This window comes from Leptonychotes weddellii, chromosome 7, assembly GCF_054177405.1.
Source record: "Leptonychotes weddellii isolate Sample4059 chromosome 7, ASM5417740v2, whole genome shotgun sequence".
NCBI lineage: Eukaryota > Metazoa > Chordata > Mammalia > Carnivora > Phocidae > Leptonychotes > Leptonychotes weddellii.
The window spans coordinates 26,918,387-26,928,649 of record NC_138375.1 but is presented as its reverse complement, the minus strand read 5'-3'; the positions used below and the strand labels follow the sequence as shown (position 1 = coordinate 26,928,649).

General features: G+C 39.1%; 1 protein-coding gene and 1 non-coding gene across 3 annotated transcripts in view; one reads left to right on the top strand and one right to left on the bottom strand.

The window, feature by feature from the left end:
- WDR70 (WD repeat domain 70) overlaps nt 1-10,263 on the bottom strand; it is a 263,085-nt gene that overhangs the window by 225,730 nt on the left and 27,092 nt on the right. The gene's annotated exons all lie outside the window — the stretch shown is intronic.
- LOC115939929 (small nucleolar RNA SNORA67) lies at nt 1,111-1,252 on the top strand. The gene has a single exon (XR_004074701.1). It is a non-coding gene; the product is annotated as a small nucleolar RNA SNORA67 (small nucleolar RNA).

Genomic DNA, 10,263 nt, shown 5'->3' with positions numbered 1-10,263 from the left:
GGAGGGGGAGACAAACCATGAGAGACGATGGACTCTGAAAAACAAACTGAGGGTTCTAGAGGGGAGGGGGGTGGGAGGATGGGTTAGCCTGGTGATGGGTATTAAAGAGGGCACGTTCTGCATGGAGCACTGGGTGTTATACACAAACAATGAATCATGGAACACTACATCAAAAACTAATGATGTAAATGTATGGTGATTAACATAATAAAAAATTAAAAAAAAAACTAATGGTGTAATGATGTATGGTGACTAACATAATAAAATAAATTTAAAAAACAAAAAACAATGAAAGAAATACCAGAAGGAAAGCAACAGAAGAGGGAAATATATTTAAATATAATCAGAAAAATTTATTTTAAAAAAATGATAATCATAAACACAACTGAGGAGGGGAGCCTGGGTGACTCAGTTGGTTAAGCATCTGCCTTCGACTCAGGTTGTGATGCCACGGTCCTGGGATCGAGTCCCACATCCAGCTCCCTGCTCAGCAGAGTCGGCTTCTCCCTCTCCCTCTGCCCCTCCCCACTCCTTGTGCTTGTGCTCTCTCTCTCTTATAAATAAAACCTTTAAAAACACACATACACAACTGAGGAAAAATTGCTAATTTTGTTTACAGGTATAACTTGCTTCACTGAAGAAGCATATATCCCTAAATTGAAGCATTTCTTTTTTTTTTTTAAGATTTTATTTATTTATTTGAGAAAGAGAGTGTGTGTGAGGGTCAGAGGGAGAAGCAGACTCCCCACTGAGCAGGGAGCCCACTGCAGGGCTGGATCCCTGGACTCCGGGATCATGACCTGAGCCGAAGGCAGAAGCACAACCGACTTAACCACCCAGGTGCCCTACATTGAAGCATTTAAAATACACTTTCTCGGACGCCTGGGTGGCTCAGTCGTTAAGCATCTGCCTTCGGGTCAGGTCATGATCCCAGCGCCCTGGGATCGAGCCCCGCATCGGGCTTCCTGCTCAGCGGGGAGCCTGCTTCTCCCTCTCTCTCTGCCCACTGCTCCCCCACTTGTGCACTTGCTCTGTCTGTCAAATAAATAAAATCTTTTAAAAAATTAAAAAATAAAATGTACTTTCTCTATTAAGGAAGCCTTCTATAAAATCCAAGATGATTCCCTCTCCAAAGGGCCTGCTCACGCCCCTCTTCAGGAAGTAGCAACTTGGAATAAAATCTGGCATGCCTTACGTTTTTGGAGAAGAGGGGGTGTTTGCTTTCTTTGTGTTCCTTTGGCTGCCTACACAGATACTTCAAATTCTTTTGGATAGACTGTGTCCTTTTCTCATTCACACACTGAAGTTGTCCTCTCTCTTGACCTAAGCCAGAGCACTGATGTGCAGCAGGTTTCTTTAGTCGTCAACTATGACCTTCCCACCAACAGGGAAAACTATATCCACAGAATCAGTCGTGGTGGCCAATTTGGCTGTAAGCGTGAGGCTATCATGGTGACAGAAGAAGACAAGAAGACTCTTCGAGACATGAAGACCTTCTACAACACCTCCAGTGAGGAGATGCCCCTCAGTGTTGCTGACCTTATCTGAGTGGCTGTCCTCCTACCTAGCCCTACTCAGGGTTTGGGGTGGGTGGGCTAAAGAGGAGCAGGAGGGGGGAGGGAAGGGAGCCAAGGGATGGACATCTTGTCATTTTTCTTTTCTCCTTTGAATAAATGTCACTTTTTGAGGCAAAAAATAAAAAATAAAAATATATTTTTTAAATTATTTTTAATAATAAAAAAAGGAATCCTGTAAAGTTTTTAAAAGTCCATTTCCTTTTTTTTTTAAAGATTTTACTTATTTATTTGACAGAGAGAGACACAGCGAGACAGGGAACACAAACAGGGGGAGTGGGAGAGGAGGGAGAAGCAGGCTTCCTGCTGAGCAGGGAGCCCGATGTGGGGCTCGATGTGGGGCTCGATCCCAGTACCCTGGGATCATGACCTGAGCCGAAGGCAGACGCTTAACGACTGAGCCAACCAGGCGCCCCTTAAAAAGTCCATTTCTATAACTCCCATTTCCCTTATGAGTATTTCAATGATTCTCTGTATAAATGAACCTGACAAATATCTAGTTGAACTTGACTATATCTTAGGGCTAGCCTTGGGGCTAGTTTAGGGATTCTTTCTTTAACAAAATGAACCAAAAAGACTGCAACTCATTTCTTAAGAAAAAAATAGTACAATAACTAAACTAAAAAAAAAAATCAAATGAAATTCAGGCATGCTAATATAGTAACCAATCCCAAGAGTTTAAAGATTGCATTAGTACCCACAAATTTTACATCTTCTGTTCCTTTGGAGAACAGTAGCTATAATACATTTACAGTGAACAAAATAAAATCAAGTAAGTCTATATCATACAATAGTAAAGAACTATTCACAATGGCTGAAATTTTTTTCTAAAAAATAATTTGCCATTACTATAACCGAAAGCACCAAACACTGAATATAAATTTATGCTCACTAGAGTTGCTAAATGGCTCCCCCCACTCCATATCATCCATCCTTTCTAATGGAAGCACTGAATTTTAGCTACAATCTTAGCTTCCTAAAGTAAATATTATATTTCCCAGGTAAAAGATTAAGTTCAAAATCAGTAGCCTTCTTTATCCCTTCTGCATTCCTGCTGACAAAAATGCAAAAATCGGGCGCCTGGGTGGCTCAGTTGGTTGGGCGACTGCCTTCGGCTCAGGTCATGATCCCAGGGTCCTGGGATCGAGTCCCGCGTTGGGCTCCCGGCTCAGCAGGGGGCCTGCTTCTCCCTCTCCCACTCCCCCTGCTTGTGTTCCTGCTCTCGCTTATCTCTGTCTCTGTCAAATAAATGAATAAAATCTTTAAAAAAAAAAAATGCAAAAATCATGGTTACAGTTTGAGCGTACATCTTGAAGCCCACATTATTGAGGATGGCAGAACAAAAGGATGGAAGCAAGCTAATCTGTGGTACCCTGGACCCACAAACTAGTTCTGGTCCATAGTTGATTGCATTTATGGTTTTTTTTCCTTTTTTTTTATTATGTTATGTTAATCACCATACATTACATCATTAGTTTTTGATGTAGTGATAGAAAGAAAAGACTTCTATCTTGTTTAAGCCATTGTTATTTTCCACTTTGTCAGCAGCAGCCACATTACATAATACAGTAGTCCTCCCTTAACATAGTTTTGCTTTCCAGTTTCATTACCCACTGTCAACCAAGTTCAGAAGGTCAATTGTAGCCTAACACACTGTAGCACCAATGCCTATGTCATTCACCTCCCTTCACCTCGTCACACAGGCATTTTATCACCTCACATCATCACAAGGTAAGTATTTTGATAGAGACCATATTTACCTCTTATTACAGTATATCGTTATAATTGTTCTATTTTATCATTAGCTGTTGTTCATCTCTTACTGTGCCTAGTTTACAAACTAAACTTTATCACAGATATATACGTATAGGAAAAAACATAGTATACACAGAGTTTGGCATCATCTCTGGTTTCAGGAATCCACTGGGGATTTTGGAATGCATCCCCCACAGATAAGGGGGGACTGCTGTAAGGTACTAACTGATAGATAGGTCGGCCCCTTAAAATGGGCTCACAGCCCAACTCCACGGCTTCCAAGTTAAGGGAGGTAGCCTAGTAATGTTAAAAGCATAGAGGGCCTGGGTTTAAATAGCAATTCTATCATTTAATAGCTAGGTAAGTGAGCAAATAAGCAAACTGGGCAAATAATTTAACCTCTGTGGGGGGAAAAAATGAGAAATATTTACTGATTTTTAATGGTTCTTATTTACTTAAATTCTTTTTTGTACTGAAAAGCTTTATACTGTTATTCATATTCAGACATATCTTCCACTAAGCTTACTCCTAATTCGCTGTTGTTGTTCCTGTTGTAAAACAGGTATCTTTTTTTCATTAATCCTTTAAATTGCATACAAATAAAATAAAATAAAAATAAACTGACTACTATAAATTAATCTGTTATAAATGTTTTGATTAGTTCTTTTTTATTTTAGGTAGAGTCACACTAAATACAATAATCTCACTTCTTCCTAATATGCAATTTTGATTACTTCAATTTGACTTGTTTAATTGGCAAAAATGTCTCGAATAATAATGCAACAGTTACCATCTTTTATGCCAGATTTTAAAGGGAATACCTCTAATGCTCCTTAATTATTTATAATCCTGACTGCTGGCAGGAAGCATGAATGAATTACTTAATAAGCTATTAAAGTTTCCTTTTAGTTTCATTTTTAGATGTTTTTATTAAAAATCACATTAAAATTTTTTTATTCACTTTTTGTTATATATATAAATAGATGACCATGATGACAAATAACAGGCACCATTCTAAGGGTTCCAAATACATTCATTCACTCATTGAATCATCTACAAAATTCCAGTTGAGTATTTTATTAGCCCCATTTTACAGAGGAGGAAAGAAAGACACAAGAGAGGTTAAGTAACGTGCCCAAAGTCACACAGCTTGAAAGTGAAAGCTCCATGTGGCTCCAAAATCCACTCTCTTAAACACTACTCTATATTGTTTCCCTGTATCTATATGTTACTTCTTTTTACTGCCTGGATTACTATTATAATACTCCAGTTAACAGTGGAAGCTGGGAGACAATCTAAGTGGCTACTGCTGTTGGAGTGATAGTGGATTCACTAAGGTGGTAGTAAAGGAGATGGACAGAAAAGGAGCGATCTGGCTGGAGATAGAGCTAATGAGACTTGTAATGAATTGATGTGGGGCAGGAGGGAAAGAGAGTAACCAATGATGGTGACTAGGTTTTGTGACCTACCCGTTAGCAAATATTTAGAACTCTGCTTCCTATGTTTTATGTTAATTTTATTTATGTTCTTGCTTTTCTATTTTCCTTCATTCTTCCTAATTTATGCTTTTGTATAGCATTTTACTTCATTAAATTCTTTTTGGAACAAGGTAAGATAGGAATTTATTCACAGTACTTAGGATTTATTTTATATTTATGTTCAATATTCTGTTTGGAGTTTTTTCTGTATCTGTTCTAATTTTTTTCCTTTCTTCTCTCTTTTTTAGTTTTTTATTTAAATTCAATTTAGTTAAAATAGAGTGTATTATTAGTTTCAGGGGTAGAATTTAGTGATTCATCAGTTGTAGTAACACGAAGTGCCCTCCTTAATGCCCATCACCGTATCTATTCTAATTTTTAAGTTAAGATCTTAATTGGCTTATAAGGAAGGAATGTTAACTGAATGTAACCCCATTATTTGTTTCTAATCACATGCACAACTTATGATCAATATGGAAACTAGAAAAGTATGAGGCAGAAAAAAAAAACACATTATCTTCATTCCCACAATTCAGAAACAAGCAATTAAATACTTTTTTCCATGCATATGTATCATTTAATTTTTGAAATCATACTGTCTAGATAGTTTTACATCGTTCCCTAGTGCTACTGAAAGCTCTTATTAAACACGTTCGTATATTTTATAACTAAACAACAATTTACTTGTCCTTCCTCCTGTTACTAGACATGTATTCACATTATTTCTAATTATTCTAATATTTCACATGTCTGTTATTTTCAAACATTTTAGACATGAAAACTTTCTGACAAGAGGAAGCTCTCAGAAAGCCCAACAAAACATAAACCTAAAATTTATTTATATTTTGCCTTTAAAAGCCAGAACAAATTTCACTTTCTGCACCGTCAGCTTATTAGAAATACATGAAGTGCACTTAAGTCAAGAAGTCAGTTTCCTGGTACCACCAGATATGGACATGCTATCAGTTCCCTCAAATGAAAATAGATAGGAGATCCAATGCCCCAACCCACCACTCCCATGGAACACATTCTGAAAATCATTATTATAAATAGTACTGTGATAAATATCTTTGGGCATAAAGCTTTTTCCAAATTTCCTCAGGTTAGAATCCCAGAAGTAATATTACTGAGATTAAAGGAAGTAAGATTTTTAAGGTTCTCAAAACTTGGTAATATAGTTTCAGTAATAAAAACAACTGTCAGAGCTACTGGCTCAACTCCTAGACTATTCACCTGTTCATAGTCCTTCCCAAACCATGATGGTTATGATTTAATAGATATAATTCAAAATAAACATAAAAAGATCTAAAACTGGATATGATACAAAAGGCCAGGCGTTTACCATCTCTCTCATGTCAAAAGCAACTAACAGTAACACTTCTAAAGACAATCAACCACCACATATTATGGAAGAAATATTTTTTGCAAAATAATAATCAAAATAAATGTTACTTCTAAGTTATTTGGGAGAAAGAATATTCTTACAAGTCTTTTTTTTTTTTTTTAAGATTTTATTTATTTATTTGACAGAGAGCGAGACACAGCGAGAGAGGGAACACAAACAGGGGGAGTGACAGAGGGAGAAGCAGGCTCCCAACAGCAGGGAGCCCGATGTGGGGCTCAATCCCAGGACCCCGGGACCATGACCTGAGCCAAAGGCGACACTTAATAACTGAGCCACCCAGGCGCCCCTCTTACAAGTCTTATACGAAAACAAAGTGGACTCGCTGTCACAGAGAAACAAGGCAGCAACACCATATACTTCTTTTTAAGAAACATTACTCTGTAAGCAATATCCCATGTCCTTAAATATCCATGATACACGATACAGGTCAAAACTTATAGAGGTACCCTAATATAGTTAAATTATTTAAGTAAGGAGCCACAGCAGACTGGGAAGAGACAGTGCAACAGGTGAACTGGGAAGAGGCTTACCTGTGGAGCCTTTTGTTACAACATACATTGCAGGTGTTGGGGCAGGATCCACCCCAGTCCTACTGAACCCATCTCCAGATTAACAAAGCGAAGCATACATATTTTTTAATTGTACCAAAGGTGATTCTTACATTCATACTAAGAACCACTGGGTTAAAAAAAAAAAAAAAAGGTTATTTTAAAAATATTTTTCCATTGAAAGGGGAACGCTCCTACACTGTTGGTGGGAATGCAAGCTGGTGCAGCCACTCTGGAGAACAGTATGGAGGTTCCTCAAAAAGTTGAAAATAGAGCTACCCTACAACCCAGCAATTGCACTACTGGGTATTTACCCCAAAGATACAAATGTAGTGATCCAAAGGGGCACATGCACCCTAATGTTTATAGCAGCAATGTCCACAATAGCCAAACTATGGAAAGAGCCTAGATGTCCATCAACAGATGAATGGATAAAGAAGATGTGGTATGTATATACAATGGAATATTTTTTTTTAAAGATTTTATTTATTTTGACAGAGAGAGACACAGCGAGAGAGGGAACACAAGCAGGGGGAGTGGGAGAGGGAGAAGCAGGCTTCCCAGTGAGCAGAGAGCCCGACATGGGGCTCAATCCCAGGACCCTGGGATCATGACCTGAGCCGAAGGCAGCCGCTTAACGACTGAGCCACCCAGGTGCCCCTATACAATGGAATATTACGCAGCCGTCAAAAAATGAAATCTTGCCATTTGCCACGATGTGGATGGAACTAGAGGGTATTATGCTAAGCGAAATAAGTCAATCAGAGAAAGACAATTACCATATGATCTCACTGATATGAGGAATTTTTTTTAAAGATTTTATTTATTTATTTGACAGAGCGAGAGACAGCGAGAGAAGGAATACAAGCAGGGAGAGTGGGAGAGGGAGAAGCAGGGTTCCCACTGAGCAGGGAGCCCGATGTGGGGGTCGATCCCAGGGTCCTGGGATCACGAACTGAGCCTAAGGCAGATGCTTAACAACTGAACCACCCAGGTGCCCCTGATATGAGGAATTTGAGAAACAAAACAGAGGATCATAGGGGAAGGGATGGAAAAATGAAACAAGATGAAACCAGAGAGGGAGACAAACCATAAGAGACTCTTAATCTCGGGAAACAAACAGTGTTGCTGAGTGGAGGGGGTGGGAGGGATGGGGTGGCTGGGTGATGGACACTGGGGAGGGTATGTGCTATGGTGAGTGCTGTGAATTGTATAAGACTGATGAATCACAGACCTGTACCCCTGAAACAAATAATACATTATATGTTAATGAAAAAAAAAATTTTTTTTCCATTAATTCAATAATACGTATTGAAATATTTAGCCAGTCAAATATGTGAACTTGACTGCTTTCCTCCTAAGTAGAATGTCTCTCTAAAAGGCCACAGTGCAGGGCACCTGGGTGGCTCAGTGGGTTAAGCGTCTGCCTTCAGCTCAGGTCATGATCCCAGGGTCCTGGGATCGAGCCCCACATTGGGCTCCCGGCTCAGTGGGGAGTCTGCTTCGCTCTCTGTCTGCCACTCCCCCTGCTTGTGCTCTCTCTCTCTGTCAAATAAATAAATAAAATCTTTAAAAATAAAAAAATAAAAGGCCACAGTGCTTTACAAGTTTCTGAGCAACAAAATAAATTGTATTCAAGAATCCCCAGATGGAGTCCTGCCTGCTGTGGTAGTTTATTTTCCCTCATTTAGGGATTGAGTACTATTATTTGCAATGTGACTCGTGCTACAAATAGTTTAATCTTAAAGCAGTGAGGAAAAGGGATTGAACAGAAGATCCTAAAGGCAAAGAGACAAGCTAAGTGGCTTCAGCAAAAGTTTAAGTGGAAGAAAATAAAAGCCTGAGGTTGATCTTAGAAGTTGAATTTAGAATACTGTTGGAGCTTAAATGTGGACATGTTTCATGAGTCGTTAGAAAGCTGGGTCTAAAGTTCAAACGAGATGGAGCAATGCTTCCAGCTGCTCTCAGTGAAGAGGAGTCATGAGGACAAGAAGATGTAGGAGACTCCACCCAGGCCAAACATGAAATAACACGGCAAGCAAGGATGGATCCTCAGGGAATGCTTATGGTTGGGGAAATATGAGGAAATATGAAATAGTAAAAGAGACTCCAGCAGAAATGTAAGCACCATCGGAGCAGGGACTTGTTGGCTTTACTCACTGCTGTATCCCCAACACCTGGAAAGTACCTGACTCATAAAAAGTGCTGAATAGGGGCGCCTGGGTGGCTCAGTCGTTAAGCGTCTGCCTTCGGCTCAGGTCATGATCGCAGGGTCCTGGGATCGAGTCCCGCATCGGGCTCCTTGCTACGCGGAGAGCCTGCTTCTCCTTCTGCCTGCCACTCCCCCTGCTTGTGCTTGCTCTCTGTCTCTCTCTCCCTCTCTCTTACTGACAAATAAAATCTTTAAAAAAAAAGTGCTAAATAAATATCTATTGAATAAACAAAGAGAGAGGCAGCAAACTACCAGTATATATAAATGGCAAAGAAAGAGTTTCAAGAAAGAAGAAATCAATGCTGTCCAATATTGCAGAGGTACAGAATGAGAACAGAAAAATGGCCTTTGGATTAGGATATTTTGATTTTGCCAGTGAGGATCTGTGGGAAGACAATTTCAGTAAAATTATAAGGGCAAAAACTGACAAAGATTTCAGGAGAAAATGTGACAAAGCAGAGGTGGCAATACAGATACTGCTTTTGAAACATATGGTGAGAAAGAGGAAATTGGACAGTAGCTTGGAGGGAAAACTGAATTAAAGGAAGATTTCAGTATGTTTGCAAGCTTAAAGCCAAGAGCCGGTAGAAAGGAAAGGGCTGAAAACACAAAAGGAAATAAAGGCACAAAACATCAGTGGTGATGAAACGAAGCATGGGAGAAAAAAGGAGAGGAAATCAAGGAGAGGAGGGACAATTCTGATATATCCAATTATGAAAATATTAACTAGCATTCTGATACATAAAACAATCTCCTATAATTTTGTTTAGCATTACCCCAAACTGATTGCCTGAAGGAACTAAATTCAGTTTCTGAATCAATAAATTACTAGGTCCTAAGTCTAACCAACCATTAAAAACAAGATTCCTTCAAAACCCAGAAATACTTGAATTCAATGTTGACACAGGCCAAACACTGCTATGCAAGTAATCTAAAATAAATCATGCTAATTTGTCTGTCTAGATCCCACAACATTCACATTCAAGATGGTAATAGCAGCTTTCCCTTGCCTATGATCCCTAACTCCAGAAGGCTGCCAATATCCTACATATCAAATACAAGCAGTAGAAAAGTTTTCACTCAGAACCTAAAAAAACACCCTAAGGTTGCCACCCATCTACTACTATTAAAGCACAGTCTGAAAACTGAACAACTCCATTCAAGGCCAATATAATTTATCCAAATCTAAGAAGGGCACTGCAAAGCCACATTCACAACATTTCCAAATTTCCAAACTGTCTGCTTCACCCACCATCTCTGCCCTAGCCCTGGAAATGCTGGTTATGATATA